The sequence below is a fragment of the Pristiophorus japonicus genome, unplaced genomic scaffold (genome assembly GCF_044704955.1).
Source record: "Pristiophorus japonicus isolate sPriJap1 unplaced genomic scaffold, sPriJap1.hap1 HAP1_SCAFFOLD_89, whole genome shotgun sequence".
In the NCBI taxonomy this organism is placed as follows: domain Eukaryota; kingdom Metazoa; phylum Chordata; class Chondrichthyes; family Pristiophoridae; genus Pristiophorus; species Pristiophorus japonicus.
In genome coordinates, this window is record NW_027254813.1 from 2,079,658 (window position 1) to 2,102,002 (window position 22,345).

General features: G+C 44.5%; 1 non-coding gene across 1 annotated transcript; it reads right to left on the bottom strand.

Annotated features, from left to right (window-relative positions):
- Positions 1–2,206: 2,206 nt before the first annotated feature.
- On the bottom strand, positions 2,207–2,280 carry trnan-auu (transfer RNA asparagine (anticodon AUU)). The gene has a single exon. It is a non-coding gene; the product is annotated as a tRNA-Asn (tRNA).
- Between the last annotated feature and the right edge of the window lie 20,065 nt (positions 2,281–22,345).

Below are 22,345 nucleotides of genomic sequence, written 5' to 3' on the forward strand. Positions count from 1 at the left end.
ACAGATCACAAACCCCTAACGTCCCTTTTGGCCGACAACAAGGCCATAAATGCAAACGCATCGGTCCGCATACAGAGGTGGGCACTCACGTCAGCCACCTATGACTACACAATTCGGCACAGACCGGGCACTGAAAACTGCGCCGATGCACTCAGCAGGCTCCCACTAGCCACCACTGAGGGGGCTACCGAGCATGCCGCTGAGATGGTCATGGCTGTTGAAGCTTTCGCAAGTGAAGGCTCACCTGTGACAGCCGGTCAGATTAAAGTCTGGACAAATAGAGACCCGCTACTGTCTCTAGTCAAGAAATGTGTCCTGAATGGGGACTGGGCAGCCACGTACAGGGCATGCCCTGAGGAATTTAAACCATTTCACAGGGGCAGGGATGAACTCTCGATTCAGGCCGATTGCCTACTGTGGGGAAACCGCGTAGTCATGCCCCAGATGGGCAGAGAGGTGTTCATCAGAGAACTCCACAATGAGCATCCGGGCATTGTCACGATGAAGGCAATTGCCAGGTCACACGTTTGGTGGCCAGGGATAGATGCAGATCTGGAAGTTTGTGTTCGCAGGTGCAACACGTGTGCCCAGCTGGGCAATGCACCCAGGGAAGCCCCCCTTAGCCCCTGGCCATGGCCCGCCAAGCCTTGGTCACGCATCCATGATGACTACGCAGGTCCTTTCATCGGAAAAATGTTTTTGGTTGTAGTAGACGCCCACTCCAAATGGATCGAGTGTGACATTTTAAATTCAAGCACATCCTCTGCCATGGTAGAAAGTCTACGGGCAATGTTCGCCGCCCACGGTCTACCGGACATCTTGGTCAGCGACAATGGCCCGTGCTTCACAAGCACTGTATTCCAGGACTTCATGGCAGGCAATGGAATTAACCATGTCAGAAAGGCACCGTTCAAGCCAGCCTCAAACGGCCAGGCAGAACGAAAAGTGCAGATAATCAAACAGGGGATGCTCAGAATCCAAGGGGGTTCCCTACAAAGCCACTTATCACGCCTCCTGTTGGCCAATAGATCCCGACCACACTCGCTCACAGGGGTTCCACTCGCAGGGCTGCTAATGATAAGGACGCTCAAAACCTGTTATCCCTTATACACCCCACCATGAAAGAAATTGTTGAGAGCAGGCGCCAATCACAATATAACTACCATGACAGGAATGCGAGGGCACGATATATTGGTGCAAACGACCCTGTTGTTGTCCACAACGACACTGCAGGGCCTAAATGGCTCGCAGGCACTGTGATTGCCAAAGAGGGCAATAGGATTCTGGTAGTTAAACTTACCAATGGACAAATCTGCCGCAAACACGTGGATCAAACAAAAAGGAGGTTCAGCAACCCCAAAGAAGAAGCAGAGGAAGAACACGATATTGAGTTCACTCTAGCACAGGTGACCGAACACCGGAACCAAAGGGAGGAGAGCCCAGTCACTGTGGGCAGTCCGGATAGGCCTGAGGCAACGCAAACAGCAGACACACAGGCCAGCGCCCAACAACCGGAGCCCCAACTCATGCGCTCTACAAGAGAGCGTAAACCACCAGAGAGACTCAACCTGTGATCCCAAAAAGACTTTGGGGTCATGTATTCAACCAGCATTGTAACACCATTTTTAAATTCAAAACCTTATAAAATTGACGACATGGAGCCAACGTGCAAAATTAAGAATTCTTTTAATTACCGTTAATTAGCCGATACCCTTCTTCAGAATGAAATAAATAATAATATAATTACTGAGGCACAGTGGTATCCTCAATCATTCATTTTCTCTTTACATGTGATGAAGTTTTATCCCTATCTCATTTACACGCTGTATGAGAATGGTTTAAAATTGTAAGTGTTTATGACTCAGTTGTAAAACCATTGATTGTGTGTGTGTCAATTCTTGATAGGAGGAGCACTTGAGACCGAAGTTCCAGTTCTATATATGTATCAATAGAATCAATTTCCACCAGTTTCTTTAAACCCAATAACATAATTTATTTCTAATGGGCTGGATGGAGGAACATGATCCATGTAAAAAATTGTTATCGTTTTTCTTGAACTGAATGCTCATAAAATATTGGAGTGGGAACTAATTGGATAACAGCACTGCTGGCAACATTTGCGGAATAGATTTGTGCAGCCAAAACGCACAATGACAACCTGGGACTGTGCGGCACCGAATACTCGGGGAAAAACAGTTAAACACTTCGCCCCTGGGTGGGTTCGAACCACCAACCTTTCGATTAATAGCCAAACGCGCTAACCCATTGCGCCACAGAAACTGATGGATGTATGACGTGCAAGACATCCAAAACCAGGGTGTCAGTCAGTTAAAGCTTCAGATTGCTCCGACCGGTATGGAAATTGTCCACTCTCAGTTGTACTTTTCCCAAATAAATGGAGGGACATTCATTGTGGAAGTGTGGAAGCAGTCTGGTCCCGCACACTGCAGACACTTCCATGTCACCGCCAACCAGCTCTGCCACAACCGGTGTGATCTACCTTCCAGCCTTCCGGTGCCTTGTCTGTGACGAAGTATTCTGATTGTCCCGAAGCAGGTATTAGGTTTGAATTTCTTTTCAGTTCCTGACTGCGGATATTCCTGTGATTCAACGGGAACTAAATGCTGACAGGGACAGTTGGATTCACCGTTTCTTTGCTTGGTGAAATTTCAAAGATTGAAAGCGACGCACATCAACCCCAAACCTCCCGTGAGATGGAAGCCCAGTTGCTGTTTCAAGCTTGAATTCAGGTACAAGCAGAACTTATTCAAAGAAAGTCCAAGTCCCTGAGACGCCTTATTATTTGCACCAAACTCTTTTCAAAGAGTTGAGGTTCATGTTTGGTGATCTGGGCACATCTTTCCCCAAACTACAACACTTCAAACATAACTCAATGGCTGTAAAGCGCTTTGGGGCGACATGAGTTCCTGAAAGGCGCTGCAGATATGCAAGTCCTTATTTGCAAAAGTTCGATGCAATTTCAAAATATGCGAGCAATATCAGGGCTCCTCTGGGACCCCTCGTAAATTTCAATGAACAACTCCAAAGGGAAATCACAGCCCGAGACCAACGAGCCAACTGTTTGACAAACGTGAAGATAAGGTGTAACCATGATCAAAGCATTTTTTTGTGTGTCGCTATTCAGAACATAAGGACTTAAGAACTAGGAGCAGGAGTAGGCCATATGGCCCCTCGAGCCTGCTCCGCCATTTAATATGATCATGGCTGATCCGATCATGGACTCAAGTCCACATTCCTGCCCGTTCCCCAAAAGCCTTATTCCCTTATCAGTGAAGAAGCTATCTCTGTCTTAAATTTATTTAATGTCGTGGCTTTCTCAGCTCTCTGAGGCAGTGAGTTTGACAGATTTACAACCCTCTGAGAGAAGAAATTCCTCCTCATCACAGATTTAAATGGGCGGCCCCTTATTCTGAGATTATGCCCCCTAGTTCTAGTCTTCCCTATCAGTGGAACCATCCTCTCTGCATCCACCTTATCAAGCTCCATCATTACCTTATACATTTCGATAAGATCACCTCTCATTCTTCTGAATTCCAATGAGTAGAGGCCCAACCTACTCAACCTTTTCTCATAAGTCGACCGCTCATCTCCAGAGTCAACCCAGTGAACCTTCTTTGAACTGCCTCCAAAGCAAGTATATCCTTTCGTAAATATTGTAAGTGTTTGTGATCCTCGCCCAATTGCCAGATGGACGGCTTGAATCGCCCCCACCTTACGAAAGTTCTCGATCTGGGAATTATTATTCAGATTGCAAATTAAATGAGTCATGGAAAGGGATGCTTCAGTGATAAATCGTAGTATATTTATTTGGTCTAACATGCACTGTCTAAAACATGCACTGCTAAACTAAATCACTGTCTCTGTGGAGAATAAAATCCCGGTTACAAACAACATACATACAGTACAGAAATGAACCAAGTAACACACAGTAATTCCCTGGTGGATTCTCACCCCACCCCTACCAATGAATTACCCTCCCCAGAATAGCCCTGAAAAGCTTCACTTCTGAGAAAACCCTGAGCCCTTACCCAGCTGGCCTGGGATATCTGGTTACTGGCTTGGGACACTCGCGACCATGTTCACCACCATACGCAGCCCGTTTTCTTGCTCAGCTCAGCTGTGGGAAGTCACTGCCTGGTCTACAGTCTCGGTGGCTTCTTCTGCAGTACTGCGGCCCCTTCCTCTGGTACATCGATCGGTGGAGCGAGAGCGAGAGGGGGCTCTCTCTAGACACAAGCTGCAAGCTGCAAGCTCCAAGCTTCACACCAAGCTCCAAGCTAAAAATAAAGTGGAAAGGACCCTGTCTTTCTGGGAGTCTTGCTACCCCTATCTTTCCCGCCAATCTTTAAAACCCCTTTGTTTCTAAGCACGGGTACTTAGTCAGTGATGGGCCATCCCACCCATGCATTGGGCTGATGGCCCTTAGTCTGGGCATCTCTCTGAGCCTTTGTGTTGGGAAAGACCCAGCTCCTCCTTGGCTGGCCAGGCTGGTGGGTTCATTGTTCTGTGTCTCCTTCTGAGATGGAGGTGAGAAGTGCTTTTACAAATTAGAGTGGCTTTGTCAGTGGCCCCCCTTCCTGGCTGAGAGCTCATTTGTCAATGGATGACTGACAGCTCGTTTGTCCCAGCTAACTGCCATGCGGTCTCTGGAGTTTTAACAAAACCAGCTTTTTCACATATCTGCGCAGGGTGTCCCCAGCACAGGGAAAATAGTCTCAGAAAAATAAAATCCACAAAATATTCTCGACTGAGTCCATTCTTTAAACAGAAACTTTGTGATCTCTTCATTCTGCTCTGCTAATTATCGATCTTGCCACGTAAAAAGTGCGTTGGCATTGCAATGCATTAATGTAAAATTAATGAAAAGAAAATGCAACGTTTTGTCGAGTGCAAAACATGCAGTGCCTGCATTTCAAAAAGCATTGCTTTTATTCATCCTGCGGAATGCATATTGCACAGATAATCTCAGCACACATTGTGCAGGGAAAGGCAGCATTCGACAACAAAGTGATTTGTCCTCCGCTGTTTTGTAGCAGATAACTGACGGTTGAGCACACAATTTGACAACTAGACTTGTAGATCAAGCATCAATGAAAAAGGCAACAAAACTGCCCACCAGCACCAGGTGTCTTTCACTTGTTTGTCCCAAATTTTTAGAAGTTGGGACAACAAGAATTTAGGTTTCACTGAGATTTGAACTCAAATCTCTAGATTTAAATTCAAGAGGGCTCACCATTACACCATGGAACCAACACTTCCAAAACATTTGAAACATACTTCGTCACAGACAAGGCACTGGAATGCTGGAAGGTAGATCACACCGGTTGTGGGAGAGCTGGTTGGTGGTGACATGGAAGTGTCTGCGGTGTGCGGGACCAGACTGCTTCCACACATCCACAATGAATGTCCCACCCTTTATTTGGGAAAAGTACAACTGAGAGTGGATAAGTTCCATCCCGGTCGGAGCAATCTGAAGCTTTAACTGACTGACACCCTGGTTTTGCATGTCTTTCAGTGTGTATCTGTGTTTCAATGGTTTAGCGCATTCTGCTGGGAACTGAAAGGTGGGTAATCCAAACCCATCTCCGGGCGAAGCGTTTTAATGTTTTTCCCCGAGGATTCGGTGCCGCACAGTTCCGGGTGGTCATTGTGCATTTTGGCTTCACGAATATATTCCGCAAACATTGCAAGTTTTGCTGTTATCCAGTGAGTTCCCACGCCAATACTTTTATGAACATTCAGCACAAGTAAAACGATAAAAAAATTTTACATGGATCATGTTCCTCCATCCAGTCCAATTGAAATAAATTGTGTTATTGGGTTTAAAGGAACTGGTGAAAATTGATTCTAGTGATGCATATATCGAACTGGAACTTCGGTCTCAAGTGCTCCTCCTATCAAGAATAGACACACACACAATCAATGGTTTTATAACTGAGTCATAAACACTTACAATTTCTCATACAGCATGTAAATGAGATAGGGATAAAAATTCATCACATGTAAAGAGAAAATGAATGATTAAAGATACTACAGTCCCTCAGTAACTATATGATTATTTATTTCATCCTGAAAAAGGTTATCGTTTATTTAACGGTGATTAAATGAATTCTTAATTTTCATATTAGCTGCATGTCGTCAATTTTATAAGGTTTTGAATTGAAAAAAGCTGTTACAGAAGTTACCGCCCTGACCTGGAATCGAAGCTGTTTTTCGGTGGCAGAAGGAGTGGTTTTACCTAATCATTTAATGGTGATTTCAAAGAATCACGTGACGTTAAATTCAGATCAAGGTTACGATGTGTTTCGGTGTGAAACAAGTGGATTGAAAAGGATAATAATGACACCAAGCATTACGATGCAGCGATGCAGCAATGCAGCGTTCCCTGGTGGTCCAGTGATTAGGATTCGGCGCTCTCACCACCGCGGCCCTGGGTCGATTTCCGGCCAGGGAAATTGCATTTCCATCAAAATTAAAACCTTAGAAGAAAGAGTTACATGCATCTCATGTGGAAAAAAATATTCATTGATTTAAACATCATTAATTAATCCATTGTAGAACTTCAATCATTTAATTTGCCCTGAGTATGTGAGGAACTTTTATCCCGAGCTCATTGTATTTTCGGAGCATGTTCCAGCCCCGGTATCTCCACCTGTGAAAGTAGGAAACTGCTGGAAATACACAACAGGACGGGTAGCCTTTGACAAACAATTAAACCCAGGTTACAGACTCTCTTCTTTTCCGTGTCCTTTGCGGGACACTTGTTCCCCTTTAATTTTACAGACTGACTGAGTTCACTAACCGTGGGGAGAGAGTAGGTGCCTCCGCGGCCCCACTGTGCTAACATGGAAGATAACACGATGGGGATGTGGGATAGTGGGTGGGGAACAGTGACATGTTTGTGTAAAGGGCAGCGGAGGAGAAGGATTGACAGCTGTCAGTGAGGGACAGAAGTTGTTTAAGGTGAGCCAATACATTCCGATCAGCACAGAAGGCATTCACTGGTCAGCTGCCCTCTGCTGTACTTCTGGTCAGAGCGGTTTCCGCAGTGGAGCCCTAATCACGTTTGCTTTCCACGTGAAAGGATCCCGTGCAGGAAGATTATGTTTAAACTTGCTGTGGATGAACAGTCATGGCCGAGTTTATTCTCCTGTCAAAAGAGCGACAGTGGCTTCTCCCTTATTCTTTAATTGCTCTTTATTTCACTTCACTAAATAGATATATTTGAGTGAGAGAAATTGTTCCAGAGTGTCGCACACTTCATTTTTTGTTCCCTTTTAAACACATAAAATGAGGCCGGGGAATAAATACAGAAAACAAAGCAGAGGGATACAGACAAGAGGAAGAGAGAAGGGGTAATACTGTCCCCACCCAGAACTAATGCAGAAACTCCTCTGCTGCGCTCGGGGTGGCCACCCTCAGCCTGGATACACGAACGTCCCAACAGTTCATTGACTGTCGGAGTGGGACCGTTCGGCGCTTCAGAAGACAGGTCGAAAAAGCAAAGTCACTGATTCAGTCCCATGTGCTTCTCTGACTGACACCGGGGAAACGGTGAGACAGATTTTGGAGCATAGGTCTGGTTATTGTGAAACAGCAAAGAAAATATGAAGTCTGGAATTAAATTATTTAATGTGTATCCTGCTCGTTCGTGGTTAGGCATTCACAGTGGGAGCCCGAGTTCGGAAAGTAACTTTTTAATTCAAACTTTTTTCAAATAATTACATACAATTAATTAAACTCTGTGGGAGGTGGGGTGATTAAAACATCACCGATCGGAAAGGAATTGTCCGCAGGAAGCCTCCAACCGGAATTTTTGGGCTAATATTCCCACCCGGATTGTTTTGCAGACTTACAGTCAATACTTCAATAACTGAACTGTAATAATTTCAGGAGCTTTCATCATAGATTATATTTTACACCCTATCTGACTTCACACACTCTGAATTTTTGAAATTGGTTTAAAATGTTCATTGCTCAGAAGACAAGGAACCTGGGGTACTTTTTTCAATTTATTTCACAGCAAATATATTCTAAAATGATGTTTCGGCCCGAGCTCAAACCGGGGCCGTTTCGTGCGTGAGACGAACGTGATAACCACTACACTACAGAAACCACTGCTGAACTTATTGCCCAGAGAGAAGTGTTAAGCCAGAAGGTGTAATTCTGAATCCCTTTCTGTGAAAAAATCTTTTCACAAACATTTCTCTGACCGAAGCTGCACAAGTCAAAAATGTTCCTTTCAAAGTCGTCAAACTTCAAATTAACGCACCCCGCGAATCTTCTGGATCAGAAAGCTCGAGTTGTGCCGACTAAATCCATAAATCTGACTTTACTCACCCTGTATTTTAGGAGATTGGTTTAAAATGTTCATTGCTCATAAGACACGGAACCTGGGGCTACTTTTGTTCAATGTATTTCACAGCAAATATATTCTAAAATAAAGCACGCGCCCAGGCTCAAACCAGGGACATTTCATGTGGGAGGTGAACATGATAACGGCTACACTACGTAAACCTTTCCTGAACCCAGCCCCCGGTTCGTCATTTGTACCACAATTTAACCCAATGAAATCGGGATAAATGTTCTTCACATGCTCATGGCAAAATAAATGGTAAAAGATTTACAAAATAATGTATGTATTAATTAATGATGTTCAAGTTAATGATTCTTATTTTTTATACATGATTTGCATATAGATCTGTAAAATAAATGAACTCTTTTTTTTATAAGGTTTTGAATTAAAAGTACAACTTCCCAGGGTGGGAATTGAATCCAGGACACAACGTTGAGAGTATTGAATCCTTACCACTCGACAACCAGGGACCGATAGACCGTTTCACTGCTGCATCATTATAGTTCATGACATTATTGTCATTTTCAGTTCACTTGATTCACACCGAAAAAGATTGTAACTGTTGTGTATGCATGCCTGTTTACTGTGTGATGTCTGTACCACTGCTATGCAACACTGAATATACTCTGACACACTACACACCTTACTTACACCAGAGGATGCTGCTGCTTGAGACTGAAAGGTTACCTGCAACCCAGAAAATAAAGGAGCTCACAGCTTGGTGTCCTCACTCGAGGAGCTTCAAATAAATGACTACAGGTCTACACAGTTTAAGTATCATACCCTGCCTCGTGGAGTTATTACTCAGGGTGCCTACATACACTACAGTAAACGCTACCAGCAATCACATTCAAATGATTCACTGAATCCACCCCTTGTACCACCGACGCACAGGTTCGATTCTTGGTCAGGGAGATAATATTTACAACACAGTTTTCAAACTAATAGCCCTATATAAATGTCAACATGCAGCTAATGTGAAAAAATTAATTCATTTAATCATGTTCAATGAACCGATAACTTTCTTTTGCAGAAATAAAGAAATGATAATATGGTTACTGACGGATAGTGGTACATAAAAACATAAGAACATAAAAATTAGGAACAGGAGTCGGCCATCTCGCCCCTCGAGCCTGCTCCGCCATTCAACAAGATCATGGCTGATCTGGCCGTGGAATCAGCTCCACTTATCCGCCCGCTCCTCATAACCCTTAATTCTCTTATTGGTTCAAAATCTATCAATCTGTGACTTGAATACATTCAATGCGCGAGCCTCAACTGCTTCCTTGGGCAGAGAATTCCACAGATTCACAACCCTCTGGAAGAAGGAATTCCTTCTCAACTCGGTTTTAAATTGGCTCCCCCGTATTTTGAGGATGTGCCCCCTAGTTCTAGTCTCCCCGACCAGTGGAAACAACCTCTCTGCCTCTATCTTGTCTATCCCTTTCATTATTTTAAATGTTTCTATAAGATCACCCCTCATCCTTCTGAACTCCAACGAGTAAAGACCCAGTCTACCCAATCTATCATCATAAGGTAACCCCCTCATCTCCGGAATCAGCCTAGTGAATCGTCTCTGTACCCCCTCCAAAGCTAGTATAACCTTCCTGAAGTAAGGTGACCAAAATTGCATGCAGTACTCCAGGTGCGGCCTCACCAATACCCTCTACAGTTGCAGCAAGAACCTCCCTGCTTTTGTACTCCATGCCTCTCGCAATGAAGGCCAACATTACATTCGGCTTCCTGATTACCTGTTGCACCTGCAAACTAACTTTTTGGGATTCATGCACAAGGGCCCCCAGGTCCCTCTGCACCGCAGCATGTTGCAATTTCTCCCCATTCAAATAATATTCCCTTTTTCCTGTTTTTTTTCCCAAGGTGGATGACATCACACTTTCTGACCTTGTATTCCATCTGCCAAACCTTAGCCCACTCATTTAACCTATCTAAATCTCTTTGCAGCCTCTCTGTGTCCTCGACACAACCTGCTTTCCCAGTAATCTTTGTGTCATCTGCAAATTTTGTTGCACTACACTCTGTCCCCTCTTCCTAGGTCATCAATGTATATTGTAAACAGTTGTGGTCCCAGTACCGATCCCAGTGGCACACCACTAACCACCGATTTCCAACCCGAAAAGGGCCCATTTATCCCGACTCTCTGCTTTCTGTTAGCCAGCCAATTATCTATCCATGCTAATACATTTCCACTGACTTCGCGTACCTTTATCTTCTGCAGTAACCTTTTGTGTAATACCTTATAGAATGCCTTTTGAAAATATAAATACACCACATCCATCGGTACACCTCTATCCACCATGCTCGTTATATCCTCAAAGAATTCCAGTAAATGAGTTAAACATGATTTCCCCTTCATGAATCCATGCTGCGTCTGCTTGATTGCACTATTCCTACCTAGATGTCCCGCTATTTCTTCCTTCATGATAGTTTCAAGTATTTTCCCTACTACAGATGTTAAACTAACCAGCCTATAGTTACCTGCCTTTTGTCTGCCCCCATTTTTAAACAGAGGCGTTACATTAGCTGCTTTCCAATCCGCTGGTACCTCCCCAGAGTCCAGAGAATTTTGGTAGATTATAACTAATGCATCTGCTATAACTTCCGCCATCTCTTTTAATACCCTGGCGTTTCATCAGGACCAGGGGACTTGTCTACCTTGAGTACCATTAGCCTGTCCAGCACTAACCCCCTAGTGATAGTAATTGTTTCAAGGTCCTCCCTTCCCACAATCCTGTGACCAGCAATTTCTGGCATGGTTTCTGTGTCTTCCATTGTGAAGATCGAAGCAAAATAATTGTTTAATATCTCAGCCTATTCCATATTTCCCATTATGAAATCCCCCTTTTCATCTTCTAAGGGACCAACATTTACTTTAGTCACTCTTTTCCGTTTTATATATCGGTAACAGCTTTAACTATCCGTTTTTATGCTTTGCCCAAGCTTACCTTCGTAATCTATCTTTCCTTTCTTTATTGCTTTCTTAGTCATTCTTTGCTGTCGTTTAAAATTTTCCCAATCTTCTATTTTCCCACTAACCTTGGCCACCTTATACGCATTGGTTTTTAATTTGATATTCTCCTTTATTTCCTTGGTTATCCACGGCTGGTTATCCCTTCTCTTACCGCCCTTCTTTTTCACTGGAATATATTTTTATTGAGCACTATGAAAGAGCTCCTTAAAAGTAATCCACTGTTCCTCAATTATGCCACCGTTTAGTCTGTGTTTCCAGTCTACTTTAGCCAACTCTGCCCTCATCCCACTGTAGACCCCTTTGTTTAAGCATAGTATGCTCGTTTGAGACACTACTTCCTCACCCCCAATCTGTATTACAAATTCAACCATACTGTGATCACTTATTCCGAGAGGATCTTTTACGAGCTTCAATCATTAATTTTCTCTTTACATGTGATGAACTTTTATCCCTATCTCGTTTACACGCTGTATTTTAGGAGAATGGTTTCAAATTTTAAGTGCTTATTGTCATGTATTCAACCAACATTGTAACCCATATATAATCTGACCTCAGTTGTACACTGTGAGAACAATGACCACTAGGTGGTGAACTTGTGCGAGACACTGCTAACCTGGACCTTCAGGTATAAAAGGGGAAGCTCCACCCAATTTCATCACTTGAATGCAAAGGAATAAAGGACAGGTCACAGACTGACCTTCTCTCAAGCATGGGCCTCCTGTGCATTTATACTGTACAGCAAGGACGTATCACTTATGACTCCAGGAACCCGGTGCAACTTTTGTTAAAATTAACAGGACCAACTATTTCACAGAAAAAAACTTCTCTGACATAATGTTTTTAGATCATGCACTGGTCGATCATTCTTCGGTGCAAAGTGGATGAACTGACCCTTCCCCACATTGAACCCCAGTAATCAGAGTTCAGGGGAGATTTAATAGAGATTTTCGGAATTCTGGGGAAACTGTTTCCACGGGCAGGAGTGTCGGTAACCAGAGGACACAGACATAAGATAATTGGTAAACGGAAAAATCCGGGGCGGGGGATGTGGGGTGAGGAGATGTATTTTTACCTGCTCCTGATCCTTACATGTTTATGATCTTATGACCTTTCACAGGAGAACAATCTCGCCCCTGAGCATGTATGAGGAGAAAGCTCCAGAAAATATTCAATATTCCCACCCGGTGAGCTTTCGCGGTTGAGGCGAACGTGTTAACCGCTACACTGCGGAAACATCTCCACTTTCAGCACCCGGTCAGACGGAAATGTTAAGCGAGCAGGTGAACTGCTGAATCCCACTTTTAAGGAGTTGGTCGTGGTGCCGATCAAATGGGTTTTGCTCAATGACGATAATAAAGAAGTGGGACTCGAACCCACACTTCCAGAAAAAACTGCAAACTGAACACAGCACCTGAGACCGCTCGGCCATCCTGACTATTTCATGCTGTATGTGGCCACCTGCAGGTTGATTTTGAACTTTTGTATCCTGTCACATGAAATAAATGAGGGCAGCAGGCGTATCTCTGCCTGACACCGGGGAAACAGTGAGACAGACCTTGGAGCAAGGGTCTGGTTATTGTTAAACAGCAAAGAAAATATTAATTCTGGAATTATCCAAAAGCAATGTGACCCCGACGTAAAATAATCAGGGGCTCAGTTTTGCCAGTATTTTCACAACTTAATGTTGCAATGTGAAACAATGCAGGAAATCAGTGGTGAAGATAAAATCCCAAGGTGCTCATTTTCAAATTCAACACAGTACGATTTGAAACAAAGTGAAAGAATTTTACAGTGAAAAGTTTTGGAAGTGTTACTTGTATTTGTGTCTTTAATTGAACTTTGTGGCGTCTGACTCCCGTTCATGCCTCTGCTGAATAAGAAAGGAGAGTTTGACGTTGACCAGACTGCACTGCCCCTGATATTTGTGAGCTCATCCTTTATATTCAGTGGTTTCTCGACCTTTGATGGGCTGCAGTGTAGCGGATATCACGTTGGCCTCACATGCGAAAGGTCCCCGGTGGATCCGTTTTCTCTCACTGAAAGTTATCTATTTATTGAAGTGAAATAAAGAGCAATTAAGGAATAAGGGAGCCCTTTTGCCAGGAGAATAAATAGCAAATAAAAACAGCAATTGCTGGAAATCTCAGCAGGTCAGGCAGCATTTGCCAGGAGACTAAACTTGCCTCCGCTTCTTCATCCACAGTAAGTTTAGGGAAATTCCAACGTCCTGGGCCCATACAAAGTTTCTTCGGATTGCGGGATTTACGCATATCTTGCCCAGCAAATATCCTCAAAAACCTTGCAGCTAAAAAAGCAAGCGCATAGCGTAATTTTACAGGCGCAAGTGTTTAAAAACACTCATAACCACAATAAAATAAAATAAACACAAATAAAAAAAAAACTCTGCCAACTAAGGTAAGTTTATTTTTAACCCGAATTACAAAGCTTAAAAAAAATTGGAACTATCTTGTTTTTTTCTAATGCGTTTATTAACTTTAATTTCAATTAATTTTAATTATGTGAGGTCTGTTTTTTATTATTTCTCAGTGTGTGTGTGTTTTTTGTTCTCATGAATAGCACTGAGAACCCGTAGGTACGCGAGTCTCATTGCTATTAATGGGAAAGCTGTGGAATACGTACCTGATTGGCTGAGCAGTCACACGTGGGATCCCTCCGGACGGGAGCGTGCTTCGCAGCGCGGGAAGAGAAGGCCTCCCCAGTGGAATCCACGGTGCCTCCTAGACCACCAGGTAGGTTCGTAAAACATCTCCGGTCGGAAGGGAATTGTCCGCGGGAAGCCTCCAACCGGAATTTTTGGGCCAATATTCCCACCCGGATTGATTTGCAGACTGACAATCGAGACTTCAAAAACTGAACTGGAATAATTTCAGGAGCTTTAATCATAGATGACATTTTACACCCTATCTGACTTAACACACTCTGTATTTTATCAGATTGGTTTAAAATGTTCATTGCTCAAAAGACAAGGAACCTGGGGCACTTCTGTTCAATTTATTTCACAGCAAATATATTCTAAAATGATATTTCTGCCTGGGCTTGAACTGGGGACCTTTTGTGTGTGAAAGACTAACATGATAACTGCTACACTACTGAAACCCCTGCTTAACTGCCTACCCAGAGAGGAGTGTTAAACCAGAAGGTGTAATTCTGAATCCCTTTCTGTGAAAAAATCATGACACAAACATTTCTCTGACCGAAGCTGCACAAGTCAAAAATGTTCCTTTCAAAGGCGTTAAACTCCCAAATTTCCGTGCCCCCCGAATCTTCTGAATCAGAAAGCTCTCGTTGTACCGACTCAATCCATAAATAACAAATAAAAACAGAATTGCTAGAAATCTCAGCTGGTCAGACAGCATCAGCGTTTTTACCAGGAGACTAAGCTCGCCTCCGATTGTTCATCCACAGCAAGTTTAAACATAATATAGAATCATGGAACGGTTACAGCACGGAAGTAGGCCGTTTGGCCTGTCGAGCCTGTGCCGACTCTCAGCTAGTCCCACTCCTCTGGCCTTTACCCGTACCCCTGAGATATTTTTCCTTCAGATACTTATCCAAATCCATTTTGAAAGATAAGATTAATTCTGCCTCTGCCACCCTTTCAGGCAGCACATTCCGGATCCTAACCACTCGCTGCCAAATGGCCTCCTCCTGTTCCTATGTTCCTGTGTATAAAGTCTGGGAAATACGAGTTCAATTCCTGCCACTCTCACAGCCTTCCTAAATATAGCACCGTCATTCTATTCTCGTAAAACCAGCTCCTGAAGTATCGGCCAGCTGTGTTGGTTGGACCTCTGGTTATGTTCCTTAGACAACATCTACCACCGTGTGTCTGTAGTGTAGCGGTTATCATCTTCACCAAACACACCAAAGGTTTCCGGGCGAAATCATTTTGAAAACATTAAAATGGGCCGAATGGCCGACTCCTGTTCCTAATTCTTACGTTCTTATGATCTTATGTCCTTTCACTGGAGAACAATCTCTCCCCTGAACATGCATGAGGAGTAAGTTCCAACAAAATATTTCCACCCGGTGAGCTTTCCCGCGTGTGAGGCGAACGTGTTAAATGCTACACTGCGGACACATCTCTACTTGCAGCACCAGGTCAGACGGAAATGTTAAGCGAGCAGCTGAACTGCTGAATCCCACTGTTAAGGACATTGTCGTGGTGTCAGAACAAATTCTGGGTGAGCCTCCATTTGCCGGCGAAGTTTGAACTTGCGGTTAGAACTTTTGCAAAGAATGACTGCATTTTTACGTGGCCTTTCAACAACTCAGGATATCCCCAAGTGATTTAAAGTCAATGAAGTACCAATGGAGCCTTGTAATGTGGGGAAAGATGTGCCCCAATCACCCCACACGCATCTGAACTCTTTCCGAAGCAATGGAGTGTGTAACCTGGGTCCATAACATAAAGTAATGGGCTCATCAACGATTAAAGCCCATTATTAATCCTCTCACACACCTCAATTATGTTTATGCAATGCATCGATGGAAACTTCAATTACTGAAGTTTACTGAGTTAAGAAACTTTAATCATTGATGAATTTTTATCCCCTATCTGATTTTACACACACTGTATTTTAGGAGAGTGAGTTAAAATGCCCATCGCTCATGATACAAGGAACCTGGGGCGACTATTTAAAAGGTATCCCACAGAAAAATATTTGCTAAAATAATGTTTCTGTCTGAGCTCAAACCGAGGATATTTCACATGTGCGGCGAAGGTGATAACCGTTACACGACGGAAACCTCTGCTTGCACCTCGAAAAAAAGCATCCTGCAGCGCTGCCTCACTTCCCAGCAACAGATCAAAGCGACAAACAAACCCATCGATTATTCCCACTTCCCCACCTCCACAGATACTGCCCGACCTGCTGAGTGTTTCCAGCATTTTCTGTTTTTACTGAATACAGGTATTCGCTCAAAATCAAACTGGAAATAGCCACACACAGATTGAACAGAGCCAGAGAGACAGACAGGATCGGGAAACACCGGGAAATGGGGCGAAACCAACAGGCGCCTGGCTGCAATCACCGACAGAGACATGTGATTTACATAATCCTGGCGAGATCAGTAGATACAGCATGAGGCTCTTATTCTCAGGGTTGTGGGTTTGAGCCCCACGTTGGGTGAATCATTATCGTTAAATTTTATGTCGCTTTCTCGCGCAAACTTCATGAATTAACCGATCAGCTTCTTTTGCACAGTGAAAGTAATGTTAACTGAGGAGAGTCGATAAGTGAACAATTGGTTCTGGGCTTTGCATGTTAACTGTTAAACCATATCCCATTTTACACACTGTACTTGAGGCATCTGATTCAGAATGTTTATTGTAACAAGGACCTGCCGTTGGGGAAACAGTGAGACAGGTTTTAGAGCAAGGGTCTGGTTATTGTGAAACAGCAAACACAATATCAATTCCGGAAGAACAACACTAAATTAACTGATTTGAACACGCAGACTCCTGATCGGGAGTTTGACCCGTAACCGTTGCACCACGATGTCCAGATTCTACAACAGTCCCAGCGGATCGGAAGGTAGAAAATGTAACATCGCTATTCAAAAAAGGAGGGAGAGAGAAAACCGGGAACTACAGGACAGTTAGTCTGACATCAGTCATCGGGAAAACGCTGTCATCCATTGTTGAGGAAGTGGTATCAGGGCACTTTGAAAATTACAACATGATTTGACAGAGTCAACATGGTTTTATGTAAATGTCATGGGCAGGTACAGAAAATAATCAAATAAGACTAATGTTAAGCTGGCCTTCATATCTCGCGAACTCGATCACCAGCAAGTGAGCAGGAAAGCCAATGGAATCTTGGCCTTTAGTGCAAAGGGGATGGAGTATAAAAGCAGGGAAATCTTGCTCCAGTTATCCAGGTATTGGTGATGCAACACCTGGAATACTGCGTGCAGGTTTTGTTTTCCATATTTACGAAAGGATATACTTGCTCTGGAGGCAGTTCAGAGAAGGTTCACTGGTCGATTCCGGAGTTGAGGGGGTTGACTTATGAAGAAAGGTTGTTTCGATTGGGCCTCTACTCATTGGAATTCAGAAGAATGGGTGATGATCTTATCCAAATGTATAAGATTATGAGGGGGCTTGACAAGGTGGATGCAGAGAGGATGTTTCCACTGGTGGGGGAGACAAGAACGAGATCTTAGAATAAGGGGCCGCCCATTTAAAACTGAGATGGGGAGAAATTTTTTCCCTCAGAGGGTTGTAAATCTGTGGAATTCGCTGCCTCAGAGAGCTGTGGAAGCTGGGACATTGAATATATTTAAGTCAGAAATCGATAATTTCTTAAATGATAAGGGGATAAGGGGTTATGGGGAGCGGGCGGGGAAGTGGAGCTGAGTCAATGATCAGATCAGCCATGATCTTATTAAATGGTGGAGCAGGCTCGAGGGACGGTGTGGCCGACTCCTGCTCCTATTTCTTATGTTCGTATAACTGCAACACAAGGGGACAGATGTTGTGTGCAGCTACACAAAGCCCTGGTTAGACCTCACTTGGGGGACTGTGTTCAGTTCTGGTACCGCACAGGCAGCATCAGCTTTTTTGCCAGGAGACGAAACTCGCCACCGATTGTTCATCCACAGCAAGTTTAAATATAATGTTCCCGCCTGGGATAGAACCAGGAAATTTTCACATGGAAAGCAAACGTGATAACCGCCACACTACAGAAACCTCTGTTACAGGAAGCACAACAGAGGGGAGCTGAACAGTGAGCTCCCTCGGTGCTGATCGGGACCGATGCTGATGTGGAAGCAAGTCATCCTCGACTCCGGGGGACTGCCTCAGAAGAAGAGAGGAGGATCAGGAATGTGTTGGCTCACCTTCAACAACTTCTGTCCCTCACTGAAAGCTCTCAATCCTTCTCCCCCGCTGCCCTTTACAGAAATGTCACGTAATTACCACCCACCATGTTCACTTCCACATCCTCACAGTGGGCCACAGAGACTCCTGCCGTCTCCCCGCAATCAGCGAACTCACCCAGTTTGTAAAGTTACACCCGGAACAAGTGTCCCGCAAAGGGCAGGAGAAGCCAGAGAGTCTGTAAACTCAGTGTGTAACTGAAAGTAACGGGGTTATTAACGGTGATTACAGCAATTCATCATCACCATAGGCAGTCCCTCGAAATCGAGGAAGACTTGCTTCCATTCAAAAAGTGAGTTCTCAGGTGACTGAACCGTCCAATACAGGAATTACAGTCTCTGTCACAGGTTGGACAGACCGTGGTTGAAGGAAATGTTGGGTGGGACTGGTTTGCCACACGCTACTTCCGCTGCCTGTGCATGTGTTATACATGCTCTCGACGATGAGACTCGAGGTGCTCAGCGCCCTCCAGATGCTCTTCCTCCACTGAGGGTGGTCTTTATCCAGGGACTCCCAGCTGTTGTTGGGGATGTTGCATTTTATGAAGTGGCTTCGAGGGTCCTTGAAACGTTTCCCCTGCTCACCTGGGGCTCGCTTGCCGTGTAGGTGTTCCGAGTAGAGCGCTTGCTTTTGGAGTCTTGTGTCAGGCATGCAAACAATGAGGCCCGTCCAACGGAGCTGGTCGAGTGTGGTCAGTGCTTTGATGCTGGGGATGTTGGCCTGATCGAGGACGCTAACGTTGGTGCATCTGTTCTCCGAGGGGATTTGCTGGATTTTGCAGAAACATAATTGGTGGTATTTCTCCAGTGACTTGAGGTGCCCACTGTATAAGGTCCATGTCTCTGAACCATACAGGAGGACGGGTATCACTACAGCCCTGTAGACCATGAGCTGAGTGGCAGATTTGAGGGCCTGATCTTCGAACACTCTCTTCCTCAGGCGGCCGAAGGCTGCACTGGCGCACTGGAGGCAGTGTAGAACCTCGTCGTCGATGCCTGCCCTCGCTGATAATAGGCTCCCGAGGTATGCAATTATTCATCCTCTCACAGACCTCAATTATTTTCATGCGATAAACTGATTGAGAATAGAAAGAGGGTTAGTGCTCTGGGTCTTAACCACCCGACCACCAAGGAAAAATTACGATAATGGTATGTATTATATCTATATTAATAGAATCATAGAATCAGAAAGTTTCAGCACAGTGTGAGGCCATTTCAGCCCATCGTGTCCCCGCCGGCCGACCAAGAGCTATCCAGCCTAATCCCACTTTCCAGCTCTCGGTCCAGAGCTCTGTAGGTTGTGCAACTTTAAGTGCACATCCACGTATCTTTTAAATGTAGTGAGGGTCCCTCCCTCTACCACCCTTTCAGGCATTGAGTTCCAGACCCCCACCACCCTCTGGGTGATGAAATGTCCCCTCATATCTCCTCTAAACCTCCCCAATTACTTTAATTCTTCGCCCCCTGGTTGTTGACCCCTCTGCCAAGGGAAACAGGATCTTCCAATCCATACTATCCAGGCCCCTCAATTTTATACACCTCAATCAGGTCTCCGCTCAGATGCCTCTGTTACAAAGAAAACAGATTCAGCATCTCCAAACTATCCTCATTGACAAAATTCTCGAGACCAGGTAACATTATAGTATATCTCCTCTGCACCCTTTCCAGGGAAATCACATCTTTCCTGTAATGTGCTGACCAGAACTGCACGCAGTACTCCAGCTGTGGTGCAGCCAGTGTTTTGTACCGTTCAAACATAACCTCCTTGCTCTTGTATTCCATGCCTTGACTAACAAAGGCAAGTATTCCATATGCCTTCTTAACCACATTAACTACCTGGCCTGCTACCTTCAGGGATCTGTGGACCTGCACTCCAAGGTCACTTTGTTCCTCTAAACTTTTCAGTGTCGTACCATTTAATGTATATTCCCTTGCCTTGTTAAACCTCCCCAAATGCATTACCTGACACTTATCCGGATTGAATTCCATTTGCCACAGTTCTGCCCAACTGACCAGTACATTGATCATCATCATCATAGGCGGTCCCTCGATCGAGGATGATTTGCTTCCATGAGTTCACAGGAGTTTCAATGAAGTACCCGATGTTCCAGTCCTGAATCCAATTGAGGGGATGGAAGAACCCTTTGTGTGGATTTTTTTAACGTGGGGTGACCGTTGCACACCTGCCACCACATGGGCTTGACAGAGCTGGGTCTTGTTCCAGTGGAAAGGGTTAACCAAGACGACAGGAGACCAGCTCTGCTGCACGGACCCAGTGCCCACACATATCGCAGTTTGGGCTGGGCCCGTGCTGCCCCTGGGCCCTCGGCTCTTCTGGGCCCCGTCTCCTCATCTGGCGCACCTCCTCCACGATCTGTCGCCGCTCCTCCACCATAAACATTCAACGCATCTCGCCACATACACTCACCGCTCATCCATCCCGACCTTCCCACTCCTCTGTACCTGGGCCCTGCCGATGTTCCTGCTCACGCTCCAAAATGACGACCAGGTTTTTGATGACGTCACCCAGACGCCCATTTCAAAAACATCGGCATTTTTTTAAATACCTTAAAACTGTTAACATATATGTAATAAAGCTTGAAGCACCTCCCGGAATTCCTTCTAAGATGTGATTATGGTTTGTTGATCCAGATTCCAGAATCCATGGAGATATGTTACCCGTGGTATAAGGTGGTGTGGCTGGATTCCGATGGACTGCATGGATAGCTTACCAACTTCACTTGTTGTTTTAGTATCATCGCGCTGGTCACTCGGTGAACAGTGTGAAGTGGTGGGAGGATCAATGTGGCCAGGATTCGTGTCCTGGTCAATATTTATCCCTCAATCAACATCACAAAGACAGATGATCTGGTCATCATCACACTGCTGCCTATAGGAGCCTGCCGTGTGCAAATTGGCGGCTGTGTCTCCCACACTACAAGAGTGACCGCAATTCAAAAAGTACTTCATTGGCTGCAAAGCGCTTGAGACATCCATTGATATCTTCCTGTAGTCCGCCACTTTCTTCTTCATTATCAACCACTCAGCCTATTTTAGTGTCATCTTAAAACTTCTTACTCATACCCTCAACATTTCAGTCCAAGTCATTGATGCATACCACAAAAAGCAAGGGACCCAGCACTGAACCCTGCGGAACCCCACTGGATCACAAAATCAACCATTACGCTTTGATTCCTGCCTCTGAACAAATGTTGGACCCAACTTCCACTTTGCCCTTGAATCCCATGGGCTTTTACATTCGTAAGCAGTCTGCCAAGTGCGACCTTATCAAAAGCTTTGCTAAAGTGCATATACATTATATCATACCACTGCCCTCATCAACCCTCCTGGTTACCTCCTCGAAAAATGCAATGAACTTAGTCAGACACGACCTTTCCTTGACAAATTCATGTTGACTATCCTTGATTAATCCATTTCTTTCCAAATGAAGATTTATCCTGTCCCTCAGGATTTTTACAAATAATTGTAAAAGGTTCGGCTGGCCAGCCTGTATTTACTCAATCCCTTTCTCCCTTTTTAAACAAAGGTACAACGTTAGCAGTGCTCCAATCCTCTGGCCCCGCACCTGTAGCCAGTGAGGATTGGACAATGGTGGTCAGAGCCTCTGCTATTTCCTCTTTTGCTGCTCTTTTCAGCCTGGGATACATTTCATCCGGGCCTGGGGATTTATCCACTTTCAAAGCTGCTAAGCCACCACTACTTCCTCTCTCACTCTCTTTATTTCATCTAATATTTCACACTTCTCCACCCTCATTGCAAAGTCCACATTGCCCCTCTCTTTTGTGAAATCAGATGCAAAGTATTCATAAAGAATCCTACCCACGTCTTCCGCCTCCGCGTACAGATTCCCTTTATGGACTCTAATAGGCCCCACTCTTTATCTTGTTATCAGCGTGCTCTTAATGTATTTGTAAAACATCTTTGGGTTTTCCCAGATTTAATTGCCAACATTCTCTCATGCTCTCTCTTTGCTTTCCTGATATATTTTTTAATTGCACCTCTGCACCTCTGGAGTTTCTGCAGTATTGAGTTATCCGTATCTGTCATAAGCTTTC